We start from the raw sequence: 17698 nt of genomic DNA, 5'->3' as shown, positions 1-17698 counted from the left end.
AGGGTTGACTTCTGAGGCATTTCACCTTCACTTGTAGACAGCAGCCTTCTCCATTTGTGTTCACCTTGTCATTCCTCTATGTGTTTCTGTGTTTTATCTACTCTTCTTAAAAGAAAACAAGTCATATTTGGCTTGGGTTCACCCTCAAGACCTCAATTCAAGTTAATTATCTCCACAAAGATCCTATTGCCAAATACCGTCACTTCTGAGGTACAGAGTTTTAGGACTTCAATATATGAATATTGGTATATATTATTTCTATGTTTACACACACACACAGTCACATACACATGTAATATTTAAAATATATATTAGCTCTCATATCATATAACTCAAATTGGCCAGGTTCCCATAGTCACAATTATTAGCAACTTTATAATTATACCTGAACAACTTGAGCAAATACCACCTAATCCATAGGAAAATCACAGCTCACACTATTCCTGTACATCCTTATATGGAATCATTGATATTGGACTCCAGTTCAAAGCACTGTGCTCCATCCTTAGATCTATGATTAGCAGTAGTCTAACCCCAGCCTGCAGTTCAGGGACCACACATGTGCCCAAATTTCTGTTGTTATTATTATGTTCTTTGTGTCAGTATATTTCTCCCCCTCTTATTATTTCATCCAGAGTATAAAATTCTATTACTTCTCACAGAATACAGAGACTAGGCATTAGCATTTACCAAGATTATACTTAATCTCAAGAATGAGAGAAGACAAGTACAATTCAGAGAGTAAGGTAAGATTGGCTGGTGGATTGGGCTCTTAAAAAACTAAGCTCCACCACATCTTTAGGGGCTTCCTGTGGGCCTGGTCCTGACTCAGCTTTGCTCTGTTTTCCTCTGACCCCTCCCACTGTGTGATGCCCGTGTAGATGCCACCACTCCTCAGTGCCCAGGCCCAAGAACAAGTTACAGGAAAATATCCCTACTCCACTCATGTTTAACCCTGCTTCCAACAGGCATCAATTTCATTGAAAGGACATGTATCTTTCAAAATTAATTATACAAGGGTGAGTCAAAAATTATCCACACTCTGGCTGTAGTGAGGCAGGTTAATAAAAAAAGCAGGAAAGGACAAGGCAAACAAAAGAGAATGCAAGCCTCAGGGAATAAGTAATGTATGGCCTCTTTCACAAAATCCTGCCAGGGGCAGCCCAGGCATCTGAGTCAAGGAGATAAGGGAAAACCTAAGGTCTGCACTCTGGCTTCTGTATTTTGCTTCCACATAGATAAGCATAGCTATAGGCTCCCAAAGGAACTGGCTTGTAAAAGGAGAAACTTTCCTTTGGTTTAGGGCTCAGTCTTTGGATGTGAATCCACTGGGCCTGTACCGGTACAATAAACATTGCTTCCTGTATTAAAAGCCTCGGTGTCTTGCCTACCTCTACCGATCCCTCCAACATTTCTGGGGGCTCGTCTGGGATCGGAAGACGGTATACAGAGATGGTGCTTTCACCTCCCTTGTTTCTGGGGTGTTAGCCCTGGGACGCCAAGGGTGGTGACATTGCGTGGTGCCAGCGGACCAATTGATCCCTAGGAGACTAGCCCTCCTGTTGTGTCAGGGTGAGACTTCCGAGAGCACAATGGAACCCAGAGAGGTGCAGGAACCAGTGCAGGGAGCACCGCCCAACAGACTGGTAAGAACCCGGGTCCATTTTGGTTTAATAGGTCCATCCTTAAGTGACGGAAGGGGAGCCTGATCACCTCCCATGAGTCACCTGAGTAACTTCCAAGACGCTCTCAGGGGGAGAGGAGGAGGTGAAACCGTGACTCTAAGGTTAAAGGATTGGGTGGAGGGCTGGAGCTTGTTGAATGAATGCGAGTGAATGAGATGATCAATTAAGATCAAAGCGAGTGTTGAGTCCTGATCTGATTCCATGGCGATCCTCATATGGCTTAAGGTGATTGTCTTCAGAGAAATTCTGACGTGGGGCTTATTCCGTCTCACCAAATGCTAAGAGGTGCCTGAAATTTCTGAGGGAAGCAGCCAGAGATGGATGAAGCGCATTTCCAAAACCCGATTTTTCTGCTCCTACTCTCCCTTGCTTGTGTGCCTGTCATCTGATAGGATGGGAGGAAATGGGTGGCAAGCAAAGTAAACCCACCCACTTAGAATGCAAAATTAAAAACTTTAAAAAGGGATATTCAGGAGACTACGGAGTTAAATTGACCCCTAGAAAACTCTGTACCTTGTGTGAAATAGAGTGGTCATCATTTGGAGTAGGATGGCCCTTGGAGGGCTCCTTGGATAGGGAACTAATCAATAAAATATATAAAGTAGTGACAGGAGACCCAGGATACCCAGACCAATTCCCGTATTTAGACTCTTGACAGGATGTAGTCCTGATAAAGCCACCTTGGCTTCAGTGCATCCGTCTATCTCCACCATGTCAGGACATTTTTGCATTACAATGGGAAAACCCTATAAGTGGAGATAAGGGCCAGTTGACTTGGACCAGATTGCCACAGGAGTTTACAACTCCTTGACTATCTTTGGGATGGCCCTAGCAAATGATTTAAGGGCTTATCCAGCTGACAGGCTGGACTGCACCTTGCTCCAGTATGTGGATGACTTTCTATTAGCTGGAAAAAGCAAAGAAGGATGCATGGAGGGAACCTGGTGCTTCCTTACCCTCTTATGGGAAGCAGGCTATAAAGTGTCTAAAAGAAAAGCTCAGATCTACCAGGAAAGTGTAAAATATCTCAGGTTGCACCTTTCACAGGGACAGCGACAGTTAGGCCCAGAAGGAAAACAAGTTGTTTGCTCAATCCCAGTCCCTACAACCTGACGCCAGGTCCAAGAATTCCTCAGGGTAGCAGGCTTATGTAGAATTTGGATACTCAGCTTCTCTATAATGGCAAAACCCCTATATGAAGCAACAAAAGGGGGGGAAGGGAACCATTAATATGGGGACAGGCACAACAAGAGGCATCCACCAGGCAGGGGCCTTCCCATAGGGGAAAGGTGACCATCAGGCAGGGACCTTCCCATGGCAGGAGGGTACCCACCAGTTAGAGGCCTTCCCAGAGCAGGGAGGCACTGCGATAAACTCTGGTGTGAATGTGTGTGTGAGTGAGTGCCTTGGTTTGTCCTCATTCCAGGGTGATTGTGTGGCTCCACGGCCTTTGTGGCTACTGAGTCCGAGTGGGCCCTAACCTGTGGTTCCATGGTGACCTCATATGGCTCAGGGTGGTATCTGTCTTTGGGGGACCCAGTCCCTATCTATGAGTCAGATTCAAGTGGGACTCTACACCACATGCCAAAGCTAAGAGGCATTTAAGCTCCCCATGGGGACACGGCCAGGTGGGCAGCTGAATGGCCTCCTCTTTGGAGGGGACACCCATCCTTGTTTGTCTTTGTGTCATCAACACAGGGGGGAATTGGTTACTGATTTGATTTAGCCATTGTGCATGTCCAAATGGCCCTTTTGCCCTAGGGCCCTTCACCAAAGTTTTCTTAAAATTTTAAGGCTCACTCTACCATTCCATCAGCTGACTCTTTGAGCTGACTTATTGAGAAATTAGGTTTTCCCCAAAAGACTTGCCCCTTTTGCCAGACAGATCTGCACCTCTCTCTCTAGGTCCCCTGGGCTGGTCTGTGTGGAGCGGTATACTCTGATGTGTTGTTGTATGCTTTTGGATACTCATTGTGAGGCTGCCTTCCTCTGTCACCCTTCCTTCATAATCCCCTGATTCCCCAAGGATTCCAGGCTCTTCACTTAGGTGAGGAGTATGCATACTGCTCCTCTGCCTGCTCAGTGCCCTCGAGAGAGTCAACCACCCCAGACCCCCTCCAGAGCCCTGCCTGAAGTTATCCCTCCTTGAACCCCATTACAAGGGCTGCCTTCTTTCAGCACCATCTCCCTGAGACATTTAATGATAAGGGCCATCTTCAGGGAGGCACATAGTGGTGCTGTCTGGGAATACTGGGCTTTCTGGGAGTGGCAACATCAGTGCTACCTGGGTTATCAGGCCCTAGGACAGAGCCCTTTCCATGTGCATCCCTCTCCTTCCTGGTCAAAGAAATAGTTTACACTTGTTAACAAAGGGGAGACAAAGACATCTTAGGAGGAACTTGCTTGTACCTTTGAGAGGTAAATGTCTTATCTGGTCATCTAAGGAAAACTTATCTCTGCTACCTTTTTAAATGCAGATTGAAAAAATTTAAAATTAAGATAATTTAAAACTTGACTTGTCAAAGATAAATAGAAATCCTAAGTGTCTTTTCTGCAAATAGTAAAAGGGTTTAGCCATCTAGATAGGTGACCTCGATTTGTTCCATCTGCTAGAAGCCAATTTAAATCCAACGCTTTGTGACTGTTGGCTTTCGTGTTGTACCTGACTCAGTACTGACATTTTAGAATGAGAATTATGAGGCCTCTGTGTTTATATGTTCATGTGTATCTATATGTTCATTGTAGGTGTATGGTATTGCCAAAATAATTCATAAAAGGGCTCTAATTGTCTTTAAAAAAATATTAAGCACTTATAAATACTCAGAAATAGAAAATAGTCTGGCCAGAATGAATTTCAGGTTCATGACATCTGGAAAATTCAGTACTAAACTGATATCTGGTATTGAAGATGGCTTAAGCTAATTGGTTTGATTAATATAGATCTGTTTTAGAGTCATCAACATTAAGTATAATTTTATATAAATTTTTATTGTGCCTAGGTGTAATATAAGCTAAATAAAGTCTTGATATATCTGTTATAAATTTGTCAACATGGAAAGTAATCTGATGTAAAGAAAATTCTGAGGAAAGAAAATGTAAATGAGATAAGAGCTTTTAGATAAACTCTGTCAAGAAGAATTATGCTTTAGGAATATCTACTTAAAATGGTCTCTCCATATCCTGGTAACTTGAGATTCTGGAGTTGCCCTAATTTAAGTGATGAAAAATTATTGACCAGCTGGATCATTCCCGAATAAAATAAGATACTGAAACATAAATTACTGAATGTTGGCTTCCTTTTACAGGGAGACAAAAAGATATTTAGGACTATTGATAAATATGCTTGGTGCCACATTTGGGGAAGAAAGCAAATGTTTTTAGAAAATATCACTGGTATTTATGTTCACCAATGACAGAATGCTGTCATAAGGGACAGTTCATGGTTGCTTAAGGAAAGTTAAGATGTATATTTTCAGCAAAGAAGGCCTGAGGAATGGAGTTACATATTATTAAGAGAAAAGGAAGTAGGTCTGACTTACAGGTGACTGAATGGGAAATAAAGTAATGATACAGAAAGTGATAAGAAGGTTTGTGGGAAGTGGACCCCGAGAAAAGGGTTTTGTGCATGATCAGGACTGACTAAGTTTAGATAAATTTAGTTGAGTAAATTAATTTGCAAAGTAAGCTGGTGCAAAACTTGAATTTGGCTTTTCTCTCTGTTAAGAGGACAAGTTTTCTTAAAATGTTGAACTGCCTTTTGATAAAAGATTTTATGTTTCCTTACCTTTTAAGTGATCTGTTCTTGTTACTTTGGCTAATTCACTAAATTGTTTCACAGTTACCTGTGAGCCTATCTGACAGAGTGTTCTAAACCCTTTTTTTGGGTATTTTGGACAAAACTTCCTAAAACAAATTCTGATGAAATCCTTTTGATCTCTAGCTAACTTTGTGATGCTTCAAAGGACCCCTGAAACATCACAAAGAGAGATATAAACTAGGTTCATTTGGTACATTAACTCACATAGGAAGTATTGTCAAATGAATAAATGTTAGATTTTAGTACATGGTAATTGTTATTAATATAGATATTCTAGAAATTATATGGAGTTCCTAAAATTCTGATATGTCCTGGTAAAATGTTATCAGTCATAATTCTAGTTATTATCTTAAAATGTTGTATGACACAGCAATAAACAAATTGATTGATCTTGCAATCAGATTTCAAATATGCCTTCTTAAGCCTTATGTCTTAAGATGATTCTGGTTTTATTCTGATGCCTTTGGAAAGTGTTTCCTCTTCAAGAAGATTTACAAAAAGGACTTTTGGATAAATACAAGTTTCTGACTTTCAGGCCATAAAGCTGAACGGGGTTAAAAAACAAATTGAAGAATCCTAATGAGAAACATGATGGCTTCATAAGCTCTTAACAAAAGGATGTTACATAGGACTGAGTAAACTGGTGAATATGGTTATAAATTTTATGGTTTCTATCTAAAAATTACTGGTTTAAACCTGTTTTCCAGGTGTAAGGAAAACCTTCCCTTCAAACTAATTATGATTTACCTTAATTTGATAGATTGTACATTTGTAAGCAGGATAGAAACATTTATCTTTTCTCTCTCTGTTCCCTCCAGACACTGAAAACTCTTAGGTTCCCAGCAGCTTTATCAGATAAATTAGAAAGTCTACCTCACTAACAGGTACAGAAAATGCAAAGCATTTTGGGAACCTTGAAAAGGGAGGAATTCAGCTACATTTGTTAGACAAAAATCTGTGATAAGCCCAAGACTCTGGCATGGCTTTCCTAGCCCTGAAAGGTCTTTTAAAAGTCCAGTCTGAGGCTCCTTATAAAAGATTCAGCAAAGCCTATATGATCAATTATAGTTACATAAATTATCAGGCCAAGTTTCTTTTGAGACCAGACTTATTTTGCAAACAAATTAGCTTTAATCTGGTTATATTACATAAAAATGAGGGTAATTTTAGAGAAAAGATTATGTTTCAATAAATATTAAATGCCAGTTTTGCTGATGGAGGTCTGTATTTACTAAGATTCTCTCCCTGGAAAGTTCCTTGCTGTTGCACTATAGTAATGTAAAATCCAACTAAGTTTTTAAAAGGACACTCTAAGTTTGTCTCGAAGATTATCTCAGTAATCTCTCTTTGGATGATTATGGATACTGAAAGAACATAATTTAAGAGACAACCTGAAACCTAGACAGAAGGACACTTATCAAAGGAGAAACTACACTCACACTAGGACCTGAAGAAGCTGATGTCAGAAGTAGACAACTAGCCCAAGATGCTGGACCTGACTCGTATGAACATTTATAATATTTTCTTGATTTCTTGGATGTTTCAAATGTTTTTCTATCATGGGCACAATCCTATACTAATTTTGAAAATCAATCCAATTGTTGGGTTTGCGGCCAATTACCTATGACTAATACTTTTGGGTTGCAAGGCTCTAATTGGATGGCCCTTAGAAAGTTTGCTCTAAAAAAGAAAAAAAAATATAGTCCTGTTCGGGGATCCCCTCACCTGGCCAATTAATAATACCTGTTCAGATTTTTGCAACCCACTGTGAAGCCTTGACCTCTTCAAAACTGGTTTGGCGTGGGAAGCTCGTGGCTTAAGTATTTACTTGTAACTCTATTGATGCTACTAGCTATATTATTTGTATTTTGCCAGCTTTGCAATATTATTGCTTCTCATATTACCAAATGTGTGACAGACTGCCAATAAAAATAATGATGACTAGGCTACTAGAAGCAGTTAATCAAGTATATAGTTCTGTATGTGATCAATGATTGTAATAATGCAACTCTGGGTATGGGAAGATGCAACAAGAGGGAATTTTTCCTGGACCATAACAGATTAGGAATACAGGTGGTCCAGAGAGCTTTGACTTTTGTTACAAAGACCTAGCCCAGTACTGGTACATTGAGTGGCCTATTGGCGAGATCTTTATCAGACCTAGGAATAAGCCTTCCTAGCACTGTGGGACAAAATGGTCATGAAATGCCTCCCAAAGCATGGTCGAATTTATGACCATGAGGGGCCCCTGTCAACTACAAATTGGAACCTGCTATCTGCCTGTACAAGGACTAAATCACTTTGTGCTGCTGTAGCTACTGACTTTCCACATCCTCTGAAGAGAATTCAGGGTGGAGACCAGAAATGAGATACTCTATGATTTGGAGGATGGGTGGAACCAGTCTTTAGATAGTTAGATATTTTCAGGAGCTGATTTTATGAGCCCAACACTTGCTTCTCCTCATATCCAGAAAAGCACCAAATCCCTACATGGTGACATCGACTGGGCAAAAGATGGGTCCTGGGGCTCCTGAACCTCAATTTGCACGCTTAACAGAGTTATTCAGCTCCAGGTGGTAGTTGAAATTACTAATGTAACAGCCACCCATGCAATGATGCTATGGAAATATCAACCAGTAAGTCAAGATGAAAATGATGCTATTGGACCTTAAGTCAGATCCAAGCATCAAAGAGGGGAATGAGGCAGGTTAATAACAAAAGCAGGAAAGGACAAGGCAAACAAAAGAGAATGCTAGCCTCAGAAAATAAGTAATGTATGGCCTCTTTCACAAAATCCTGCCAGGGGCAGCCCGGACATCTGAGTCAAGGAGATAAGGGAAAACCTAACATCTGCACTCTGGCTTCTGTACCTTGCTCCCACATAGATAAGCATAGCTACAGGCTCCCAAAGGAACTGGCTTATAAATGGAGAAACTTTCCTTTGGTTTGGGGCTCAGTCTTTGGATGTGAATCCATTGGGCCTGTACCGGTACAATAAACATTGCTTCCTGTATTAAAAGCCCCGGTGTCCTGCCTACCTCTACCAATCCCTCCAACAGTAGAATTTATAGAAGTTTTAATATAACCAGAGTGAAGATTATTTTTGATTTACCCTCATATTATATCTATTTTTCTTCCTTCTCTCCATCCTTTCATTGTCATTAATATTTTTTGAGTGTGAAATCCCTTTAGTTGTAATAGGACTATCTCCTTAAAAAAAAAAGAGAGAGTTTAAGCTAAAGATTTCTCCCTAAAATGGGATTATTATGTATAAATAACACCTCAACAATACAAATAAATAGAGCATATTTTACTACAATATGTTACCCTCACAGTTGTTCTGAATTTCATCTCTCCTGTTTGGATAACTATCCACACAGATATTCACATGATTCCTTCCTTTAAATGCCTCTTCTTTGTGAGCATCTCATTGACTACATTATGATAATGCAGTTTACCTTTTTTGCATCTCCCCACATTCCTCTTTTTTAAATGCATCCATTGCATAAGTCACTATTTCACATGATATACACTTTGATTTATATATGATTTCCTGTCTAATCTATTTTCCAGACTCTAGAATAATGTCTGACATATGTTGTTCAATAATAGTCTCTAAATGAATGAATATTTTAGGTAGAAAACTGTCAGAAACATTTTGTTTAATTCAGTTAAGGGACACATGAAACAGAGATAGCATTTTTAAAATTTAAATAGTAGTTATTGTTTAGATTTTCTGGTTCAATATTTTTTTCTTTTTAAAGTTTTTCTGTTCCTTTAATTGGACTGCTTTATTCTTCTTTTCTAGTGTTCTGAATTGGGTATGTTTTTCCAATGAAAACTATGTCAGTGGCGACCCAGTATTTTATTATATCATACATCAATTTTCAATACTTCTAATTTTTTTCTCATTTCTATTTGGCTTAGGAGGGGTTTAGAAACATTTTTAAATGCCTAAATGAAATGGTTTGAGAGTTCTTAAAAATGTGTTATTCATAAACAATCAAAATGCAACATTTAAATTAATTTTATTTAGATGTTATTTTCAATAATATGGAAGTTTTCATAAATGCTGCACCTACACTTGAAAAGTAAGATAATTTTTGTTATTAATGGTCAAAGCTTAATACATATTTATTTATAAAAATAATTTTATTGAATGTGGTTTATTCCTTTTATGTCCTAATTAATGTTTTCTTGATTGAAAATATACAATACAGGTGTTATAGGTTTTCCTAATGTTACAATATTTCTGCCTATTTCTGTCTTTGCACCTCCTCTATGAGAAATTCACTGCATTATAATAATTGTTACTACATTACTAATCACATCAGTAACACACACGACTTTATTGTGAATTACTATCTATCCTTATAAACTATCCTTTTTAAATTTTGATAATCTCTCCTGCATTTTATATTTCTTGGTATTAAAATTGAAACCAATGCTTTCTTTTCATGGGTATTGCCTAAATGTATATGCACCCTCACTTTTATTATTACTGACCATAAATACTGTGCAATGTACTTAACTATTCAAACACTATCCTGGGGGCTTCCTAGGTGGTGCAGTGGTTAAGAATCTGCCTGCCAATTCAGGGGACACGGGTTCAAGCCCTGCTCCAGGAAGATCCCACGTGTCGCAGAGCAACTAAGCCCATGTGCCACAACTATTGAGCCTGTGCTCTAGAGCCCGTGAGCCACAACTACTGAGCCCATGTGCTGCAACGATTGAAGCCCACGTACCTAGAGCATGTGCTCCGCAACAAGAGAAGCCACATCAATGAGGAGCCCGCACACCACAACAAAGAGTAGCCCCCACTCACTGCAACTAAAGAAAGCCCATGCACAGCAAAAAAGACCCAAAACAGCCAATTAAATAAATAAATAAATAAATAAATAAATTTATTAAAAAAAAGAAAAAAACTATCCTGAAATTGTTTTCTTTTTAAAGGTATGGGGGTGAGTCAAAAATGATCCACACTCTGGCTGCAAAATTTACAGAAGTTTTAGTGTAACCAGAGTGCGGATCATTTTTGACTCAACCTTCTGTATTAGCTGCATTAACAATTATTGCTAAGCATATATATTAGTATTGGATTTGTCATAATGTTCATGTTAATAATGTGTCATACTCATGCAGACTTATACAGGCATAAATACACAAATACACACACACAACGTACATGCTTTTTTAGGATTTGAACTAGTTTTAAAATTTTCATATTATATGAAAACATCATATCCTTGACAATTAATACTAATATGTGGTCTATCATTTTAATACACCCTGCTAAAGTCCAAAGGTTAAATTTATTTATTTATTTTTTTAAAGAACATTTATTGAGATACAGTTAACAGACAATAAACAGCATATACTTAGAGTGTACAATTTGGTATCCCAATCTCCCAGTTCATCCCCCCCCCCCCCAACCCTCCTTGCTTTCCCCACTTGGTGTCCATATATTTGTTCTCTACATCTGTGTCTCTATTTCTGCCTTGCATTTCCTCTTTCATAGTTGTTAGAATTTGCCTTATGTATTGAGGTGCTCCTATATTGGGTGCATATATATTTATAATTGTTATCTCCTCTTCTTGGATGGATCCCTTGATCTTTATGTAATGTCCTTTCTTGTCTCTTGTAATATTTTTTATTTTAAAGTCTATTTTATCTGATATGAGTATCACTACTCCAGCTTTCTTTTGATTTCCATTTGCATGGAATATCTTTTCCATCCCTTCAGTTTTAGGCTGTATGTGTCCCTAGGTCTGAAGTGGGTCTCTTGGAGACAGCATATATATGGGTCTTGTTTTTGTATCCATTCAGCCAGTCTGTGTCTTTTGGTTGGTGCACTTAGTTCATTTACACTCAAAGTAATTATTGATATGTATATTCCTATTGCCATTTTCTTAATTGTTTTGTTTTTGTTTTTGCAGGTCCTTTTCTTCCCTTATGTTTCCCACTTAGAGAAGTTCCTGTAACATTTGTTGTAGGGCTGGTTTGGTGGTGCTGAATTCTCTTAGCTGTTGCTTGTCTGTAAAGCTTTTGATTTCTCCATCAAATCAGAATAAAATCCTTGCTGGGTAGAGTATTCTTGGTTGTAGGTTGTTCTCTTTCATCACTTTAAATATATCATGCCACTCCCTTCTGGCTTGCAGAGTTTCTGCTGAGAAATCAGCTGTTAACCTGATGGGAGTTCCCTTGTATGTTATTTGTCATTTTTCCCTTGTTGCTTTTAATAACTTTTCTCTGTCTTTAATTTTTGTCAATTTGACTACTATATGTCTTGGTGTGTTTCTCCTTGGGTTTATCCTGCCTGGGACTCTCTGCACTTCCTGGATTTGGGTGGCTATTTCCTTTCCAATGTTAGGAACGTTTTCAACTATAATCTCTTCCAATATTTTCTCAGGTCCTTTCTCTCTCTCGTCTCCTTCTGGGGCCCCTATAACGTGAATATTGGTGCGTTTAACATTGTCCCAGAGGTCTCTCAGGCTGTGTTCAGTTCTTTTCATTCTTTTTTCCTTATTCTTTTCTGCATCAGTGATTATCACCATTCTGTTTTCCAGGTCACTTATTCACCCTTCTGCCTCAGTTAATCTGCTCTTCGTTCCTTCTAGTGAATTTTTCATTTCAGTTATTGTGTTGCATATCTCTGTTTGTTTGCTCTTTAATTCTTCTAGGTCTTTGGTAAACTTTTTGATCTTTGCATCCAGTCTTTTTTCAAAGTCCTGGATCATCTTCACCATCATTATTCTGAATTCTTTTTCTGTAAGGGTACCTATCTCCTCTTCATTTAGTTGTTTTTCTGGTGTTTTATCCTGTCCCTTTATCTGATATAAAGTCCTCTGCTTTTTCATTTTCTCTGTCTTTCTATGGCTATGATTTTCATTTCCACAAGATGAAATTTTGCTGATACTGCTTGATACTGCTGTCTGCCCTCTTCTAAATTTATTTTTAATTAGTATTTAATGTTGGGGGAAAATAACAGTATATGGTGCATTGAAACTATTCTTCTATCATTGTTGATTATATAGCTAGCATTTTTTCCCCCTCAGGCTTGCTGAAATTAATTATAAGTAGGAATATGGAATAATAGGCAAGCTCTCTGGAGTCAATCTATCTTGGTAGAATTACAGAGCCAACACTTAAAAGCTCTGACTCTGGATAAATTACCTAAATTCACTGTGCCCATTTTCTCATCTGAAAAAATGTGGCTAACAGTACTACATAGTGTATATATTCTCATGGGAATTAAATTCTTTAATAAAGGGAAGCATTCAGAACAGTGTCAGGCTTATTCTAATTATTCAATATATTTGCTTTTATTTTATTATAGTGAAAAATCAATTTTTACCTAATTCTGTATTTGTCAATCAAACTAAGATTTCTCTCTTCATACACTGTGCAAAGCTCATTATGATCACTCCTTAGAAACTCTAAACTAATATAAATTATGTCATGTTGGTCATAAAAACACAATTCTTTTTTTAAGTAATTCCTGCTAAGTATTAAGTTTGATTTTTCATCTTTTAAAGCATGTGCAGAAGGAATAGCACACGTGTCTGCCTTCATCCTCATGGGACTGACAGACTCTGAAGAGCTCCAGCTGGTCCTCTTTATGCTTTTTCTCCTGATCTACCTGATCACTGTGCTGGGGATGCAGGGATGATGATGATCATCCTCCTGCATCTCCAGTTTCACACCCCCATGTATTTTTTCCTCAGTTACCTGTCATTTCCTGACCTCAGTTACTCAACCGTCATCACCTCCAAAATCTTAGAAAACTTACTGACATCCACCAAGCATATTTCATCCCTAAACTTCTTTGCCCAGGTGTATTTCTTTAACTTCTTGGCTGGCACTGAATGTTCTCTTCTCTCCTCAATGGCCTATGATCACTATGTAGCTATTTGCCACCTTCTTCATTACCCAGTTTTTATGCCCAGAAGCTGCTGCTTCCTGGTCTCTGGATCCTATTTGATTGGCTTTATGGACTCCTTTGTCAATGGGCTTTGCATGAGCAGATTGCATTTCTGCAACTCCAATATAATCTCACTTTTTCTGTGATGCATGCCCAATTTTATCCTTGTCCTGCATGGAAACAAAGGGCATCAGAATCATGATATTCAGTGTCAGCTGGTTCCAACCTAGTGATGTCTCTTATTGCAATATCTGTGTCATGTGTCCATCTTGTCTACTATCCTGAAAATTACATCCCCTTCAGGGAAGCAAAAAGCCTTCTCTACTTGTGCCTCGCATCTCCTAGGAGTCAGCATCTTTTACGGCACTACAATTTTTATATACTTAAAAACAGGAAAGTCCCTACTCCTTGGGAAAGAATCAAGTGGCTTCTGTTTTCTACAGTATTGTCACCCCCATGCTGAATCTACTCTTTTATAGTCTTAGAAATAAAGAAGTAAAAATGCTTTCAGTAGCGTCATGTCAAAGAGAAAGGGCTCCAGGTAATTAGAATAACAGTGATGCTAGACTTCAAGCTCAACCTTTTTTTTTTTTTTTTTTCCTTCCCTACAGTGTATATCTTTGGTCTCATTCCAGAAACAGTTGAATCCTTATTTGTTTATTTATTTTCCATTGAGCTGCACTTTTCTTGACCAAATGAGGTTCTGGACATTTCTAGGAATATGCCTTTAGAAATCCACATCGCAATTGGAAACCATGAAACATGTTCAATATATGATCTAAATGTATGTGTTTTTAAGGGCAACTGATTTGCAAAATGAGAAAACATAGTTGTCACCTTTTATACTATATCATAGACATTCCCATGCATAATCCACATCAGAAAATTTTATGTTGGAAAAGAGCTCCATTTTGGGAACAATGATAACACTTTAGTAATTATTTCATTTGTTTTGTGGAGAAGCAATGTAGCAGAATGATTATAAGCTCTTGCTTTGGAAACAAACATTCCAGGATTTAGACTTCAGATCTGCTAGCCTTTTAGCTGTATAAACCTTTAAAATCACTGAAAGTTTAAGCCTCAACTGCACAAAATAAATAACAAATCCAGTTCCACAGAGTTACTGTAAAAATTAAACCAGATAATAGATGTAAACCATTTAAGGCAGTGCGAAGAAGTGCTGGCCATTATCATTAGAACATTCACATTCCTGAGTATTTTTAACCCACAGTGGCTTTTTCTTAAATAATATTTACTTGTGTTTTATTAATTACTATTGGATGAGTTAAAGGACAAACACACAAACAGCTAAAGAAAAGCTCAGCACTTCACAAGTTTGCATTTAGAATGGCATATGTTAATATTGGATACAATTTGAAAAGTTGAACTCTTTAAGGGAATAGAAACACCTTAGCAGTTAACAACAGCTTTATGTGTGTTCCTCTAGATTGATAGTATGTATGTATATATATATTATATATATATTATATACATAGAAAGATTTCTGTCACTTCCTATGTACTTTTTTCACTTTTCAGTGTACACTTAGAAGTTTAAGTATTGATTATTCCCTTGTCATTGAAATCTAAGATGAATGTGGTTTTGGTACATTGGAAAAATTGAAACTCTCATATTGCAATGCTTTGGGCATGAAATGTTTGTAAATTCATCAAGTTAAAAATCTGCATGCAGTGATATCACTTTCATGGCTATCGGAAAACATTAAAAATCCTACCTTTCTGTGATGTGTCAACAAGCTTCAGTAAACTGTTTTTTGTTGTTGTTGTTGTTGAAATTCTGTGTATGTAAAAAAACATTGCCTTATTCCTGATTTCTATAGGTTTGGTTTCATCATTAAAAATAAATTCTTGAGTTGAATGCTTGACTCATTTGTTTTATTTATTTTTTTTTTAACAGAGACAAGCTGTAAAGCTACAAATTTACAATAAATACAGATTTTATGGCAACCCATAAACTTTAGTCAGGTAGGGTGCTAAAATGTCCTTTCTTTTAAAAATTTTCCTTTACATAATCTTATGTCACTTTCACTACCTTTTTTGTAAGTATTTTGAAACAAGTTATTAGGTAAATACAAATTTAAGATCATTGTTCCTTCCTATTTAAGTTATTTTACAATTAAGGAATACCCTTTTTATAAATAATATTTCCTCTTTAATGTTTGCTTTTTCAGACAATAATATACTTACATCAGTTTGCTCTAAGTGTGTGTTTGCGTGGTATAATTTTTCCCTTCTTTTTACATTCTGTCTGTATGCTGTATCTCTTATAAATTGCATATAATTGTTTCTTGGTTTTGTTTTGTTGTTGTTGTTGCTGTTATTTATTTGTTTTTTTAATCTACTTCAGTGGCTCTCCACATAGGCAATTTTTCCCCCCTGGGGATATTTAATGATGGCTAGAGACATCTTTACTTGTCCTAACTGAGGAGGAGTGATGTTACTGTCATCTAATATTGACCTGCAATGAATATGACAGTCTCCATAATGAAAAATCATCCAGTCCCAAATGGCAATGATGGCAAGGTCGATAAACCCTGATTTAGTTTGTCAGTCTTTCTTTTGGTATGCAGTAACTGGCAAGCCTGATTTTACATGGAGCATTTCGTGATTCAATTTATGATTTTCTTTCTGAAACATATTTCCTCCTTGTAATGTATTATTTGATTAATCAAGATTGCACTATTACATTTTCTCTTATTAAAGTCTTTTACCTACATGTTGTAATTAGTTATTTTATTGGTTGCAAGGTAAATTATAATATATCTTTTTCTTATTACAATCTTTTAAAAATCAATACTTTAGCACATTTAACACTGGAAGAAACTTTCAACAGTTTAATTCACTTATTCCTTTGTGACAGTTATGTTATTCTTGTCCTATCTTTTCTTCACATGCTATAATCCCTGTAGAAAATAATTTGTGGTATGTCTTTAATCATGTCAGTCAAAAATCAGTCAATGCTCTTTAATGGTTTTTTACATATTTTCCCTTGTGGATGTTTTATCATGTTCTCATTTACATTGGGAAAATGTCATTCTGCTTGAAAGTTTTGGTGTTTCTCATTATAGTTCTGAAAGATGCTCTCAGCTTTTGTTGGCTGATAACGTCTATTTTTATCTTTTATGTCTACTTTTGAAGATTTATTTTCTCTGAGGATAGAGTATTAGGTATTTTTTTCACACTTAAAAATGTCAATCCATTTACCATCCATTGTATAATTTCCTTGAAAACTTTTGCCTAAATCTTCCTGTTGCTCCCTTGACTATGAAGTGCCTGTGTGTGGGTTTCTCTGCAACTTTTGATTGGAAATATTCCACTCATCTTGAACATATTTGTTAAAGATTAATCAGTTACAAAAAATTAGTCACTTTAAAGTATCTATTCTATCCTTTCTCTCCTTTTTTTCTGGAACATTAACTACAAGTATTTCACACCATTCGACTGGACCAAATATATATCCTATGCTCTGATTTAACTTTTCATTTCTTTTTCTCTCTGTGATTCAGTTTAAAGAATTTTTATTGGCATCTGATTGAGTTTATTAATCCTATCTTATGTTTTGTCTAATACATTTTAAATCCTTCCTTTGAGTTCTTATTTTCATCTCCTGTGGGATGTTTTTTTTCCATTTTAGAATACCAATTGTTTCTATTTTTTTTTCTTCTTACAATTTTAATTATATATACTTGATGTAGAAAACACTGCACATATTGAACACATAGATTTTTATGGATCTGGACATATGCACACGTCCATGAAACCATCACCACAATCTAGGTAACAGGCAATGCCAACATTTCTTAAAGTTTCCTCCTGCCTTTCTGTTGTTGTTGCTGTTGTAAGAACAATTAATATGAGATCGAATCATTTAACAAATTTTTTAGTACACAAAAGAGTATTGTTAACTATAAGCTGTGTTCTATGGCAGATCTCTAGAATTTATTCATCTCCCATAACCGAAACTTTATGTCCATTGAACAACAACAGTTCCCCATTTCCCCCTGCCCACAGAGAGATACCTGCACTCGCATGGTACCTGTAGCATTACTCACAACAGCCAAGATATGGAAACAACCCAATGCCCATACTGGAGTCATCTTTGAACACTCTCTTTCCCTCACCATCTTGCCAGGTCTAACATCAGCATATACCTTGTATTTGTTTTACTCAAAATTTTCACCATGACATCTCTGGTCTAATGTATCATCAATTCTTGGTTAAATTGTTAAGCAGCTTCCTTCTTGGACTTCTGTCT

The 17698-nt window shown here is 37.1% G+C and overlaps 1 pseudogene; it reads left to right on the top strand.

Moving 5' to 3' along the window:
* The first annotated feature begins 1592 nt into the window (after window positions 1-1592).
* LOC130848618 (olfactory receptor 8H1-like) lies at window positions 1593-13902 on the top strand (annotated as a pseudogene).
* The last annotated feature ends 3796 nt before the right edge of the window (window positions 13903-17698 follow it).

The sequence above is a fragment of the Hippopotamus amphibius genome, chromosome 3 (assembly GCF_030028045.1).
Source record: "Hippopotamus amphibius kiboko isolate mHipAmp2 chromosome 3, mHipAmp2.hap2, whole genome shotgun sequence".
In the NCBI taxonomy this organism is placed as follows: domain Eukaryota; kingdom Metazoa; phylum Chordata; class Mammalia; order Artiodactyla; family Hippopotamidae; genus Hippopotamus; species Hippopotamus amphibius.
Note: the sequence above shows the minus strand (reverse complement) of the source record. Positions and strands in the feature narration are given on the sequence as shown.